The sequence below is a fragment of the Meriones unguiculatus genome, chromosome 11 (assembly GCF_030254825.1).
Source record: "Meriones unguiculatus strain TT.TT164.6M chromosome 11, Bangor_MerUng_6.1, whole genome shotgun sequence".
NCBI classification, from domain to species: domain Eukaryota; kingdom Metazoa; phylum Chordata; class Mammalia; order Rodentia; family Muridae; genus Meriones; species Meriones unguiculatus.
The window spans coordinates 14,534,955-14,550,893 of NC_083359.1; the positions used below are offsets into that span (position 1 = coordinate 14,534,955).

Consider the following 15,939-nt stretch of genomic DNA (forward strand, 5'->3'; position numbering starts at 1 on the left):
CCCTGTGTAAACCTGCTGAAATGGCCTGGGAACAGATATGTTGGGATTCTCACTTCAGTTTTCCTGTTTGACAGTGTTGGGTTTTGGTGATGGCCTCTTCTTTTTTTGCTTTAAATTATGAGTTATAAGTGTGTGGTTGTATATATTTATAAGTTATGATGCTGTGATTTATGAGCACATTATAAAATAATTAAAGCAAGGTGGTTATCACACCTATCACCTCAATGCTCATTTTTTTATGTTGATAACATTTGGAATTTACTGCTTGCAATATTAAAGTGTATGGTACATTGTTAATTACAATATTTACCCTGATTAGCAGTATATCTTTTAAAAAGAAAACATTGTTCCTTACTAATGAGGCTTTATAGCTTTTGACCATAATCTCCCCATTGTCTCATGGTAAATACTGATACCGACTAGGCAGGATCTAAAATCACCCTGGAATCACACTGGGTATATCTATAGAGGATTATTTAGATGAGATTAATTACAAGGGAGGACCACTCTGAGTGTGTGTGGTACCATCCCAAGGGTTGGAGTCCTCAACTGAAGAGAGAAAGAGAGAAAGAGAGAGAGAAAGAGAGAGAGAGAAAGTGAGTTGATCAGCAGCATGCATCTCTCACTCATGACTATTAGTTATTTTTATAACACTGTTTCTCAGTTTCTCTCTAACCCTGTTATCATGCAAATAATTGAAACTCTTGTATTTGTTTAGTTAAAAGCTTCACAACACAATAAATGAGCAGTTACCGCTCTATTCTTAACCCTCTAAACTAATCTGGTTTCCCTCCAGCATACATCCCAGAGAAACTTGAACATTGTAGCTTTCCTAATCCAGCCCCTCCCCTGATGTCACCTAGATTTCTCCCATAGCTGAATCCTCTACTTCCTCTTCTAACTTCTCCTCTCCTGCCTGGCAGAAAGTCCAGCCTTATTTTCTTCACTGCTCAGTGATCAGCTGTAAGCTACTTTATTGGCCTATCAGAGGACAGTGGGAAGCAGTGTTTATACAGCACTGAGACAGGAGATTCTCAGAACAAAGATTGCAACCAGATATGTAGTGGGACAGAAATCAGCATTTGAATTACACAATAACCTTATACCTGCACCTGACTCAGATTGCAATGTGATTAGCTGACTCGTGCTCTTTCCACCATGACTTTCCTACTATGATAGACTGTACCCTCAAACTGTGAACCAAAATAACTCTTCATCTTTTTATCTTGCCTCTACCAGGTGTTTTTATATAGAGACAAGAACAGTAACTATACACCACCAACATACTTTCTGTTTCAGGATTTGTGTTTTAGACTTCCCATGCATTAGACACATGATGCTTGTCCTTCTGTGTCAAGCTAGTTTCACTTACTAGAAAGTTGTTCAAGTCAGTCCATGCTGTCACAAAAGACAGAAATTAGTAAAAGGCTGCATAGTATCTCATTGAATAGATGTGCCACATTGCCTTCACCAACCTGATGGTGGACACTGGGATTGATTCCACACTGTGGTTATTGTCAATATTGTGGTGGTAAGCTTGCGGACAAATATCTCTCTGATGCATTGCTTTCATATATGTTGGGCGAATACCCGAAAATGGAAGAGCTAGATCTTAGCCTCATTCTGCTGTCTTGTGTATTTGAGAACATCTTTTAAGTGTCTCACAGTGGATGAACTACTGTATTATTTCATCTTCCCACTGCAGAGCTTGTTCAGGAGTCTGTTCTCACTGTGTCTATCTATTATTGCTTCCTCCGTGTCTTCCTTGAGCAGAGGTTCAGAAATAGGGGTGGTCTCTCTCTGAGGCTTTACTTTCTTTTGCATCAATGTTGATGGAGATCTTTTTTTTTCCCCTGCTGGTCATTTCTTCTTCTCTTGAGAAATGTGCATTCTTACCTCCCCATTATTGTTAAATTGAGTTGTTTGTTTTATCTCTGTAAGGCTGGTGGGTTGCTTATATGTCTGAATATAAATTGCTTATCAGATGTATGGCTTTCAGATGGTTTCCTCTCAATCTCTGGAACATCTCTTTATTGTTTCCTTTGTACTTTTGTAATCTTATCTGTACGTGTGTGTGTGTGTGTGTGCGCGCGCTAATGTTGCTATTTGTAATTTTTGGGTAAAATCGAAGAACTTCATTGATCACAGCAATGCCCAAGGGTCAAATTTGGCTAATTGCCTATCTGTACATGAGTTTTATCCAAATTCATCCATGTCCTCCATTTACATGCTGCCTGTTGTTGCATGACTGCTTTCCCACACTGGTGAGCAGCTGGGATACAGAATGAAACGCCCTCAAGTTTGAAGCACAACAGACACTTGACAACCCCCCCGAACTGAAGTGTTTCTAGAAGATGCAAAGTTTCATCTCTTGTGTTTTGTCAACCTTTAGTCGGCAGCTTATGTGGTATAATAAAAACACCACTTCTCCAAACTTCACTTATTGAAGAGACTGTTCTCTTCTTAATATACAAAACATATTATTATAAAAAGCTTCAAATATGTAAAAAGCCTGTCACATAACATTTAAATCTTATGTGCCTGCCCACCAGCCTTCAGAGATTATTAATTTGTATCTATCTCATTTTATATTCCTTTAATTTATTGAATTTCATTCTTTTATATTATTTTGAAGATATTTTCAAGCAATGTGAAAAGCTGCTTAGATGTCAGTTTCAGGCATCAATTTAACTTTTCAAACAAAGAATGAAATTTTCTCTTTATCCAAGGAACAGTTAGACATGAGAAGATTTTATTTTTTCATATTTATTTTCAATTTTTCAAATAAGATGCTTATGCATTCCTTCAAATCATCTCTACATACACAACCTTCTGAGTGAGTTTGGCAAAGTAAGTTTTGTATTTCAGAAGAATATTAGACTTTCATGGTAGAAGTGCTCATGTTACTTCCAAGTATGGCGAACATGAAAAAACAGCAAAAATGAGAACAATTAGAGAGAGTCAGGTAGGATTATAGAAATAACAACCAATCCAGATGAAATGGGACAATGAATGTGTTCTCAAAGACATGTTTAAGTTGGGGCTAGAAGGACAAATGAATCTAAGATGTGTTGATGGTGGTTAATAATAGAAATAAATGAATAATTAACGAACAAAGCCATCCCTGTGAAAGGCGGGGGGCGGGGGCTTCAGGGTATGAAGACTAAAGCAAGAAAAGACAAAGTCTGAGAGGTAGGCAAGAATATGGGTTTTATCTAAAGGTTAGAGACAGTTTTTTGAGTGTTTTATTTGGGGAGACAGCAATATATGTCAAAGTGATGCCCTGGTAAGAAAAAAACTATTCAGAAGGACTTGGTACCTAGGTTGAAAATGACAGACAGTATTGTGGCCATGAGCAGTGGTATGATACTAGCCAAGCTTGCACAGGGGTCCTAAGTTTGACCTCAGACCATACACATACAGAGAGAGGTGGGGGGATAGGAAGGAGAGGGAAAGGTAGATGGAGACAGAGAGACAGAAAGAAAAAGAGAAAAAGAAAAAATTTCATGCCTGGGGTGCTGATCTACTTCTTGCCTCAAGGAACTGCATCTTCCTTTCATTTGGGTTTTGTATTGAAATTTTAATCAATAAAAATTGCTAGCCATTCCCAAAGTTGCAATCATCTTATCTCTGGCCATTAACCTCTAGACTAATACGATCTAAACCTAAAAAGGAAGAGTCTTGAGTCCAATTTCCTTAATGACAATCCCAGAAGAACTATTCATAGCATGGATAATCAGCTGATTATCTGCTGTGCTCTTCTCCAGGGCCATAATACTTGCTGTCTCATGCCCTTGAATTAGAACAATGAATGAATGAGCAAGGCCCAAGAGTTCTCTGTATAGCACTTTGCAGAGGGACCTGGTATGACTTTGAGAGAAGAGGTTTTGGGAGCACACAACACTCTACCACAAAAGGTACCCAAAGTCTCTAAATACAGAATTGGAAGATACCTTTTCTGGTAGAGTTTTCTATATTGGGTTCCAGCAGATGTGAACAGGATAAGTGCTGACTCTTTCCCTGATCTGTTGTGGGTTAGGAGTTGGCAAATTGTAGCTCAGGGGTCAAAACTAGCTTATTTCTGTCTTTGTCAGTAAAGTTTTATTGACACATGTGTTCTTCATTGTTACATTGCTCATGGTTGCTCTTATGATAGCTCAGCAATGTTGAGGAATTGAGACAGAGAGATTGCACCATAAATCTTAAAATTGTATACCTCCTAAAGAGAAAGTCACCATGGATGACTCTAGGATCAGATCATTGTCTCAAGGATGAATTTGTAATGCTTCCCTTAAATAAATGTAGAAGCATGGTTACTGTGATACTAAGAGGCTCCTTGGCCTCCCAGGATTTGACTTACAATGAGATGTCTGAGAAGGCTCCTTCTTAATCAGTCCAGCCACAAGAGGCTCTAACCTAAGAGAAACAAACCCATGATCTAGGTGATGCAAGAACACTCCTCCATCTGGAGACCAGTAACTTTCTACCTGTGCCATTTGCTTTATGGCATCTTAGTAATGTCAGGGCCCTCACTTCCAGCTGTGAGGCATCTGGTTGGATCCCCTCCTCTCCTTTTAGCTGAAGCAATCCCAATATTCCCGCTGTGTGTTCTGAACTAAATTGGCACCTACATTCCCTCTGTTGCACCCCTGCTGCTGGCCTTTCAAAGCCTCCATCAGGCCAATCCATCATCATTCTGCCTACTCATGGAGTAACCCACAGGGAACCAACCTCCTCACCCTTGGGAAATTCAGACTCTGGGTTCAAGCGAGGAGACTCACAGGGCCCTGCACTGGTTGGGTTTTGTTAGCTCATGTTTTAACTTGATCACAGAATCAAGATCAGGGTGCAGAAGGCCCATGTTGCTGCACAGTTGTCAGCTGTGTGGCTTGTATTGTGCCATTGAATTGGAATCAGAAAACACAAAACTTGGGGCTGGGAAGATGGCTCAGTTGGAAAGAGTGTTGCTCTGCAAGTGTGAGGATGTAAGTTCAAATCCTCAGAAGCCCACATGAAAGGCTAGTCATGGCTTCATGCACAGCAACTACAGTAATAAGGACAGAGATAGGAGGATCCTGAAACATCACTGGCCAATTGTCCCAGGCTGGGTAATGAGCTTCCAGTTGAGGGAGAGATGCTATTCCCATGCTCAGCTTCTTGCTCTGGCCTCTGCCACTCACAGGGATGAGTGTAGCTGTGCACTCACATTTACCTATATGAACGTACCCACATTCACTACAATACGAGGAGCGTTATGTGTCTGGAGTATATAGAGTTGTTTTGATGTGTGTGTGTGTGTATGTGTGAAAGAGAGATGTGCACATATACCATACATCCCCATACCACACACACCCTATAAATATACAACATATACAAAAAGACATACATACGCCTACTCTACTGTACACACGCACATACATATGCACATATCAAAACACATATCATAAAACCACATATCAAACCACACCAAACATATACATATCATCATCATTATCCTCCTCCTCCTTGAGGTTGGGTGTGGTTGATTCAACTGGAGTGACTGCAGATGTCAGAATAGGTGGCATCTGTTTTGAAATATGGACGAACTTAGAAACCCTGAAAACAGACCATCCTCTCATACATTCAGAAGGAAGTGTCTCATTTACCAGAGAACTTGTGGAGAACACGAAGGGTCTTCGAACACAGGAATGGAGGATGTTAGAGTTGGAACGAGCACTTGACAGAAGAGCAGAACTCAGAGAAAGAAAACATAGCATAAAGAAACAAACTTTCTTTGTGAGAAAACTCACAAAGAAAGAAAACATACTTTCTTTGTGAGCACCAAAGAAAGTAACAACAGAATTTGGACTGAAATTTAGGTTGAGTGATCCTGAGATCCACATCCTCAGCACTTCAGTTTTTCCTTGAAGTGTGTGCTCTGGAGAGGCTTCTACAGACATGGATTGAGTTCTAGAAAAGAAAAGTTGGGTGGTGGTGTTATGACACCAAATAATTTAAGAGCTATAGTTTATAAGAGGCACAGCAAGGCAAAGTACAAATCTTGATATCTTGGGATGTGAACTCTTAACACTGAACCTGTAAAAATCTATTGAGAAAACCAATGCAGCGCTGGAGAGACGGTTTAGCACACAGAGCACTGGCTGCTTTTTCAGGGGACCTGAGTTCAGTTTCCAGCCCTCACATCGGGCAGCTCACAATCACCAGTAACTCCAGCTCCAGAGATCCATTTCACATACTCTGCTGGCCAGCATAAGCACCGCACTATTGTGAACACAGACAGACATGCAAACCCACATGATTTTTTTTTTAAGCGAATGAATTTTTTTAAGCCAGATCTATAGTATTTGTTGGTAGCTTGGGGAAAGTGTGAACAAATGAATCTCAGTGTTTGTTCTCAAGTGACAGCCTGCCCCTTCTTTGCAGAGTGGGGGTGATCATATATTCACAGGGAGTTACATGTGTTTTCAAAAAGGCCATCCAGTTTCCAAGAAGTACATTACCAGAGGGACCTGGGGGTGAAGCATCTGAGGGATGATCTTGGATAGAATTCGCCTGCTGGTTGAAGCTGATGAGGTAAAATGCCTTTAACTCTAGGTTCCTGGTTTATTGTAGGGAATAATCCAGACAGATGGGACGGGCAGGCTAAGAAGAAGATTATACAGCAAAGCAAGAGATTGGAGTGAGCTGCACCAAAGGGCTAGGTAACAGAGCGGGTCCTGTTACAGGTTTTATTTTATTTTATCCTCTTGTAAATTTTCATTATTTATTTGTGCATGTGTATGTGTATGTGTGTGTTTGTATGGGTGAGTGTGCATGCATGAATGTTTGCATACTTGTGTGTGCATGAGAGAGAGAATGTGTGTGTGTGTGTGTGTGTGTGTGTGTGTGTGTGTGTGTAAAGGCTCATATACATTCTACAGTACATGTGTGGAGGGCAAGTTGTGGAAGTCAGTTCTCTCTTTCTACCATGTGGGCCTCAGGATTTGAATTTGTGCCCTTCACCTTGGCAGGAGCTCCTCTAACCATTGAGCCATCTCCCCGATGCTCCTGATGCTGTGATATGTGTTAAAAAGAATCTGTGACTATTGATGAGACAAGGTGTATTTATGAAGTAAGGCGAGATGGCGAGATGACTCTTGTTCCCTCCCACACCGGATTTGGATTTGTCTTATTTTTTTCCATGATCCTCCACAAAGCATACTGAGTGTGTATGTGTGTGTGTTTGTGTGTGTATGTGTGTGTGTGTGTGTGTGTGTTTCAAAGCCACAATGTAAGCCAGGTGTTCTGAGGATGAAGACCCTTCCTTACCTTGTGTATGGAAAAAGGCTTGATGTTTTAATTGCAGACATAACAAGAGCCCAGCTGCAACCGATTCTGAGGTTGTTAAAGCACAGAGGTTCTTGCTTGCAGTGGAAGGCACAGCCACTAAGATTCAGTTATTGTTTCCTTGGTGACCTCACATCTAACTCCTTTTCGAGACTACTCAGTGTCTGAAAACTTTATTATGACTTCCTATAGGTTAAAATTTCTGTTGTCCCAGAGTCAAGACACTCTGTAACTTTTAAATTTGAGGCTTTATCCTAAAAGCTGGACTCATGTCTTTCTGTCTTTCTTCTACCTAGCAGCACACAAGCTCGCCAGGCAAAGAACAGAGGCAGAGTGAACAGCCCACGGTGAAGAGCCCATTGTATATTGGGGTAGAATATTCTGGTACCAGGATCCATAAATGCTTGAGGCTTGAGATCCCTCAGCCTCATTTTCCTCAGGCTCATTGCATCTGGATACAGCAGTGGCTTATAAATACCATCAATTATTATTTAATTACATGTTACTCTTTAAGTGTGTGTGTGTGTGTGTGTGTGTGTGTGTGTGCGTGAGAGCGATGCATGCCACTGCATGTGGTTGCAACTCAGTGAACAACTTGCAGGAATCAGTTCTTTCCATGTATCTTAAAGTCTGGCCATCAGCCTTGGCAGAAAGCATCTGTATCTCTAGAGCCAGTTGGGTCCACAGCATTCTTTCCACTGTGAGTTTATTGAGAAGTATTGCATCGTGGAAGCTAAAATGTGGTATTCTGTGAAACTGAGGTTGTGGTTGATAAAAGAAGCTAAACAATTAAGCCTGAAGGCTTGGACATTGATTCTGAAAGCAATCGTTCAGCCACTGATTTCCTCTATATGGACTTTAATTTCTTTCTGAGATTTGGCTCTTGATAGTCTTTCCCCCTGTTCTAATCATCTCTGATTTTGCAGCCCAGTGATTTCTTTCTTACTTTTTTTTTTTTAACTCTGGGGATTTGGTTCTGAAGCAGCTGCTGGCTGGCAAGGGTGGCTGGGAGGCATGCTGCCCCAGTTCAAGGAGATCCAGTGTCAGCACGAGGGCTGAACAATGCTGTCTGCCTAGAATCGGATGTTCTTTCATAGGGCTAGTCTTGGAGCATGGTGCTTTGAATGAGAATGTCTCCTATAGGCTCATGCCTTTGAGTGCTTGGTCCCAGTTGGTGAAATTGTTTGGAAAGTTGTGGTCTTGTTGGAAGAGGTATATGTCACTGGGAATGGGCCTTGAAGTTTCAAAATCCTATACCATTTCCAGTTAGCTCTCTCTTTCTCTCTCTCTCTCTTTCTCTCTCTCTCTCTGTTCCTCTCTCTCTCTCCCTCTAACTTGAGTATCAGGATTTAAACTATTAGCTACTGCCCCAGCAGCATGCCTCCATGCCTCTGGCCATGCTCCCTGATATGATGTTCATAGACTCTAACCCTCTGGAAACATGAGCCTGCAAAGGAAAAGCTTTCTTACATAAGTTGGCTTCTGATGTCAACAGCTCAGTGATTAAGGATGAGATTTGGGGCTCATGTTTTAATTTGGTCCAGCTTGAGTTTGTGTAGGCCTTGTGCATTCTGTCATATTCCCTGGGAGTTCATATGTTGTTTCTGGAAAGCTGTTTCTTTGTAATCATCCACTGTCTCTGACATGCTTTCTTTCCACCCTCTCTTCTTCCAGGTATAGAGTTAGGGACTGGAGAGGAAGGGGTAGTCTCCCTCTATTCATTGTTCAGCCCAGCTTGACAAGACCTTTTCTGGTATTTACATTCTGTGACTCCAAGAGAGTTACTCTGTTAGCACTGGAGGTTTTTTTGGTTCTTTTTGTTTTTTTTTTTTCTTTTTTTCATCTCCCAATGCAAATTTTAATAAGGTCATAATACAAATTAAATGAGGCAATGCATGAAAATATTTATCAGTGCTCAGAATTAATAATGACTGAAATGTTGAGAAAACGCTGATCTTAAGGTTATTAGACAGTATTTCACACTCATTGCCCAGCATTCTACTCATTTTGTACTTGTTATTTTGAAAGGCCACTTTTTTACTCCTGGCTCTGTAGAAAGTTCCCTTTGTTTTCATGCACAAAGAGACAGCTTATTTGTCAGCGGCAGGCCTCGTGGTTTGGGTAGAGATGATGACAATCCAACTCACAGCCAGCCTTATCTCGCATGGATAGTCCAGGGCAAATGTTTGTGCCACAGATGTGAAAGCCAAATGACTGGAAGTTCTAAACTATGTTTACACACTTTGATGCTGACAGCATGGATTTTCATTTGTGCTCAAATGGGATAAATGATTGCCAGTTGTCCTCTGTCCTCCACATGTGCACCTTGCCTGCAACCCCAACCCCCAACTTTCCTTTTTTCTCTTGAAGAGATTACATTGAGGGAATCACTAATAGGTGTTAGACAGCAGAAGAGTTCTGGCAAATAAATTAGCTGTAGTGCTGTAGTGATATTTATTTATCCATCTATCTGCCCATTCCACAGATATCTGAGTGACTATTATGTACCTAGTTTGTCTATATCTATCAAAATTAAGTTTAAACCTTAGCAGAAATATCTCGAAAGGGGAAGAGATTAATAACAAAGAAATACACAGAAAGTAGCAAGATTTCCTGGAGTGTTGTAAGGAGGTGAGCAGAGAGTCATGACAGGGACTTATTTTATAGAAAAAGTGGTCAGAAAAAAAAATTAAAGGAGATGAATCATCATGAGGTAGAGAGGAACTATAGTCTAGGTCTAAAGAATAATAGATTCAAGGCAAGAGTTAACTTGGCTTGCTTTGGAATCGGTAGGAAAGTTTGTCTGGGTAATCCACAATCTAAAGCATGTGGTAAGTGATGCTTCCATTTACCATGTTGGTAGACTGTAGGAAGAGCATTCTATCAAAGAGGAGGAACCAGGAATTTGATTTCCTTACATATTTGAGGCATGACCAAGCCAGTCAGAGGTTTGATTTTAGAGTTTGGGTAATAGATCTAGCTAACATTTAAACAGTGACTGGGTGACAGTAGCTAATTAGGAGATGTAACAGAACCAGCCAAGGACAACTGTGAAAACCCACGTGCAGGAGACTCAGAAGCTCAGAGAAGGAAAAAGCAGGGTTTCAAGAACAAAGAATTCATCAACTGAGATGATCTTCAAACAACTCATAGAACCTCACACTGAGACTGGGAAGAAAGGTTGGAGAGTGTTTGAGGCCAAACTCATTGTGCTCAAGGCTGGGGAAGCATCCTGGTAAAGAAAACAAATTCAGAGGTGTACCTCGATGCTGCTGCAGCCTCCCACTGCTGCTCTTCCTCAGCCGTTAACATCTTTTCCATAGTACATCTCCGAGTGTACATCATCAGAAAAGAGAGGAGCCCCATCCTCTAAGATTTGTATGAGGCACCCCTTCCACTTCTTGTTAAAAGGTACCTCCTTCCCTCCCCAATCCCCTCTTGTCATTCATTCTCTCATTTACATTTGGGAAAGAGATCGGCTATAATTTTGGAGCACCCACAGGAAAAAAAAATAACAAGTTCATGCTTGTTACTCAGTCGCACCAGATTTGTGTTGTTGGTGCTGTTGAGAAGAAAGACAGTTTTAAAGATTGTCTTAATAAGCACCTACTCTTCCTTGCTATCTATAGCATCTTTAAACCTCCCCCTCTGACAAACCTGGGTCATTGTTTCCTTAACTTGCCTCAAAGCTTTGCCTCTGGGCAGCATGCCATGTAGTTTAAGCCAGGGAAGGAGAGGCCATTATGATGCTGCCATGACCTTGCTCTATGACCCGTCTGGGTAGCTCTCACTATAGCTGAGCATGACAGGACACCTGGAACAGACAAGGCATGGCTAAACCTTCCAGTGGCCCACTGATTGTCTTGCTCACTCTTTCAACAGACAAATGTAACCAAGCACTGATAAAGTGATCAAATGACAGTAGGGACTACTAGTGTTCAACGCTTGTGTCAAGTGCTGTGCTAAGTAACTTTCAATACATTTTGTCAAATAAACCTCCCAGGAAAATAATACATAGAACCAGCCTTGTTATTGTCATCTTATAAAAAATGAGAGAATTGAGAAACCCAGATAATTATCTCTAGTCCTGGGAGCCGCACCACATCACAGTCCATGTCTGTCTGTCTTTTTCCTTGCTGCCTATCTGCTTGCTTTTCTGCCTGTTTTTTTTTTCATTTGTATATTAATTTTTATTTTCTAAAAAGTGATGAATATGAATACTAGAAAAGACGCAGCTAATAAAAATTAAAAAGTTCATATAAGGAATTTACACACACACACACACACACACATACATGTGTACGTGACTTTCTAACTCTATGGTCTTGCTGTTCCCAGGTCTGTGGTGTGGACCCCGATGGCAAGTTCTCTGCCTCACAGCTTTGCATCTGGACACATCCTCCAGAGTCGTGAATGCAGATCTTCCTGAATCGTCACCCTCACGCGTGCCTCACATTCAGAGGCACATCCCACTGTGTTCAGTGCCCAGGACAGACAGCTATGGAGCGCAAGTCAGTACAAGCTTTCTTGCTGTTCCCAGCACTAAAACCAACTACCATGGCCTAGTGTGTGTTTCTAGTAAGAGAAATGTTGCACACATACAGAATGGCAGGGCCATCGCCACCGCTCACCCTTTGCTCACTTTTTCCTAACTTTTATTTATGTCTTAAGGAGACAATCCTTTTACCTCTGAGTTTAAAGTATTTTCTTCTTCAATTGTTTTCTGTTTCGTTTGATATTTTAAAACCGTAGGGAGGTGAGGTGGGTGTGGGAGGAACTGGGAGAGAGAAGAATGAAGATTATCAAAATATGTTGTATGACATTCTCAAAGAATTAATAAAATCTTATCTTAACAACTGGCATTTTAAAAATAGGAATTAGGGTGAGTGTAAAATCATTTATTTACTTTAATTTTTAGATTATTTATTTTGTATTATGCATGTGAGGGTTTGTCTACATGCATTTACATGTACAACATGCATGCCCGGTACCCATAAAGGCAAGAGGGGGGCATCAGGTCTCCTGCAACTGGGGCTACAGACAATTGTGAGCTGCCATGTCATTGGTAGGAACTGAACCCAGGCTCTCTGCAAGGCAACAGTGTTCTGAACTACTGAGTCATCTCTCCAAATCCTCCAAATTTAGAATCACTTAGACATGGATGTCATACTTTGAGTTTTATTTCACAGGCTTTCTCTTTTCTCTGTTTTTTTTTAAATCTTTTTTTATATTTTATTTTTTATTAATTACAGTTTATTCACTTTGTATTCCCTCATAAGCCCCTCCCTCCTCTCCTCCCAGCCCCATCCTCCCTCCCCCTTCTTCTCGCTTGCCCCTCCCAAGTCCACTGATAGGGAAGGTCCTCCTCTCCTTCCTTCTGATCTTAGTCTATCAGATCCCATCAGGAATGGCTGCATTGTCATATTCTGTGACCTGGTAAGGCTGCTCTCCCCTCAGGGGGAGGTGATCAAAGAACAGGCCTATCAGATTATGTCAGAGGCAGTCCCTCTTCCTATTACTATGGAACCCACTTGGATACTATGCTGTCATGGAATACATCTGTGCAGGGGTTCTAGGTTATCTCCATGCATGTTCCTTGGTTGGAATATGAGTCCCTGGGGAGACCCCTGTGTTCAAATTTTCTGCTTCTGTTGCTCTCCTTGTGGGGTTCCTGTCCTCTCCAGATCTTTATTTCCCACTTCTTACTTAAGATTCCATGCACTTTGCCCATCAGTTGGCCTTACGTCTCAGTGTCTGCTTTGATAGTCTGTAGGGCAGTATTCTCTGGTTTTAAAACACAATCTATGATTTTCTGTTATCTTGTATAGACTACCTCTCCCCCACTGTGACCTCCATTTGGTCACAGCGTTCCTTCATATACCTAGCACTGTAGATCTTTCTAGGCTGCTTTGTCTATACAATACAAGTACCAAACTGGGCATGCAGCATTTGTGCTTTTTGCAAAGTGTGGGAGGGAAGGGGATTGAGGTTACCATAAATTGCAACCCACTCATGTTGGTTTTGGAGATTGCATAGGTAACTTGAAAGTTCTGTCAGGTTTGAGATTATCAGTAAAAACAATGAACTATCATCTTTTTCTGTCTTTCTAAGAAACTGCTAGGCTCTTCCCCTGTAGTCTCATGCCATAAACCAATATCATCACAACTTGAAGGAGCCACATAGACCCTTCGCAGCCTGCTGCTGACTTACTGGGTCTGAACTGGCTCAAAACCTAGCCAGTGTCTTAATATAACTGAGAATCCAATATGTCTTCAGTTCCTCTGTTCATTCCCGGTTACACAAATGGAGACCCCACAGAACAAGCACCAGCTCATGATTGAAAGGTGTGAAATTAATTTAATCCACATGCAAACACTCGTGACGTGTTCATTAAACCAAGGTTGTTTTCACCCAATGATTTAAACACTGCTCATGAATACATTCATTTTTTCCCTATTTGTTCATACACATTCATTTATTGATTCAACAAATTTACTGGAGATTGTTTTCTGGTGTGTGTAATGAAATATCAAACATTGGATCTGTTCTGAAATGATTTTTTAAATTTAACTGGATACCTAAGGTTTCTGAGAATGAGATATTAATAAGAAATCCACAATCTGAACATAGTACAGGAAAGACAATTTAGGGACTGTCACAAGACACCTTGCTCTTAAAAGAACAAACTGCAAAAAGGTCAGTGTGACATATGAACTGCTGAAGCATGTGCCTCAAGAGGTAACTAACTACTCTCGGTTTGTATTCAGGGTGTGGTAAAGGGCACTGGACACCAAGATGTCATAGACACACATAAACCCTGCATCTTTAAGAAAGGATGGAGACAATTCTCTATCATTTGTTTCCTCCAATCATCTTCTAACGTAGCTTGTCTTTCTCTTCATTTGGGAAGATATGCTTAGGAGCTAATTCTCATCATCTAAAATGGTGGGAAGAGTTTGATGCAAAGGTATTGACTAAACATATCAAAACAAATAGGGAAAGATCATGAACTGTCATGGTGGTGTGTAAGGTCAATTTTCCAAATGATGTAAGTGTGGCCTCTAAATGCATAACAACAACAAAAAGCTGTCTCTCCATCAGGTATTCTTCTCATTGCAGTGACAAAGTGTCTGACAAAAGCAGCTTATAGGGGAGTATTTGTTTTGGCCCACAGAAGTGAAAAAAAAAAAAAAAAAAAAAACATGGTTGCAGAAGACTGGAGTTTGGATCCCAGAATGGATATTGGATGGCTCACAGTTTCTGGTAACTCCAGCTCCAGGCAGTCAATCCTATGTCCTTCTGACCTTCTCAGACACCTGCACCTGCATGAGCAAACCCACACACAGACACACATGCATATGCATGATTAAAATTAATTTTTTTTTCATTTAGGTTCACAGTTTGAGAGTCCTGTTGGGGAAACCATGGCAGAAGGAACAGGAGAAAGCTGGCCACATAGTCAGGAAGCAAAAGGTCATGGCTGCTGGTGTTGAATTAGATTTCCGTTTTTCACTCAGTCTGAGACACCAGCTTCTGGGATGGTGCTGTGATATTTAGATGTATCCCCACCTCAGTTATGTGCTAGCAATCTACTTCCTCCTTAAACAGTTACTTCTGGGTAATTGATTTTTTTAAAGCACATAGACAAAGGCTTTGGTAGCCTTGCAGTATAGGGACTGGACTGGGAGTTGTGAGAACTGGGTTTTATAAATGCCTTAAAACAGTAGGAGTGTTTATGAATGGCAGTGAAATGGCTATGTGAGCTGGGGAAATACTGCCTCTCTCTCTCTCTCTCTCTCTCTCTCTCTCTCTCTCTCTCCTTCCCTCCACTCTTCCTCCCTCTTATTCCTGAGGTCTGCCATGGAAAGGAGAGAAGATGGGTTGTGTGTGGTGGGAGAGAGGGTTCAAAGTCGTCAGCAACCACTGTGGCTGGGGACTACCCAGCTCTGTACCAGACTCTTCGCTGTGATTACACGTTCCTACTGCATTTTAACCTGTCTCTACCACCTTGTTTGATCTCCAACAAAGAAAGAAAGAATATTCAGGCTTTGTTTTAAAATTGAATCATGAAAGGGAAATAATAATGTCTGTGGTTTAAGGTGTATTGACAATTTCTGTGATCTTGGAGTGAGTCTAGGCTAATTTTTCCTCCAATTTAAAAATAATTTTAAGCTACAGTAAATTATTATTACTATTGCCACTTTACATTTGAACAAAATGGGTTTTCAAACTGTCCTGCACATTCAGCTGGCTCCAATCTTGTCTTGTAATTAGGAATGCTAATAATTGCTCAGGTTAGCAGGTTCCATTGCCAGATTTCCATACATGCATATATGTCTTGCTCTGAGTATATCCACCCGTCTTGAATCATGCTCAAGAGCCTACAGCCCCACACTGTGTACTCTCATGCCCTTTCTGTCACTGTGCAATAAGTATCAAGTGCACCAGTCTGTGATGGCTGTGTCTAAACTCACTGTCACTGTCAGCTTCAGCAAAACCTCACTGTGAGAAATGTGTGCTTTCTTTCAATCAATGTCTTTCCTGGAAACACTTTTCTCCTTTTCTCAATTGTGCATGGCCAAGTCTTAGTCGTGCTTCTATCCACTGAATATC

General features: G+C 41.0%; 1 long non-coding RNA gene across 1 annotated transcript in view; it reads left to right on the forward strand.

Annotated features, from left to right (window-relative positions):
• The window catches only part of LOC132646295 (uncharacterized), a 387,482-nt gene extending 375,562 nt beyond the window's left edge, over positions 1-11,920 (forward strand). Inside the window, exon 6 of the long non-coding RNA XR_009584434.1 lies at positions 11,665-11,920. This is a non-coding gene — a long non-coding RNA (uncharacterized LOC132646295). The remainder of the gene's footprint in view (positions 1-11,664) is intronic.
• Positions 11,921-15,939: the final 4,019 nt, after the last annotated feature.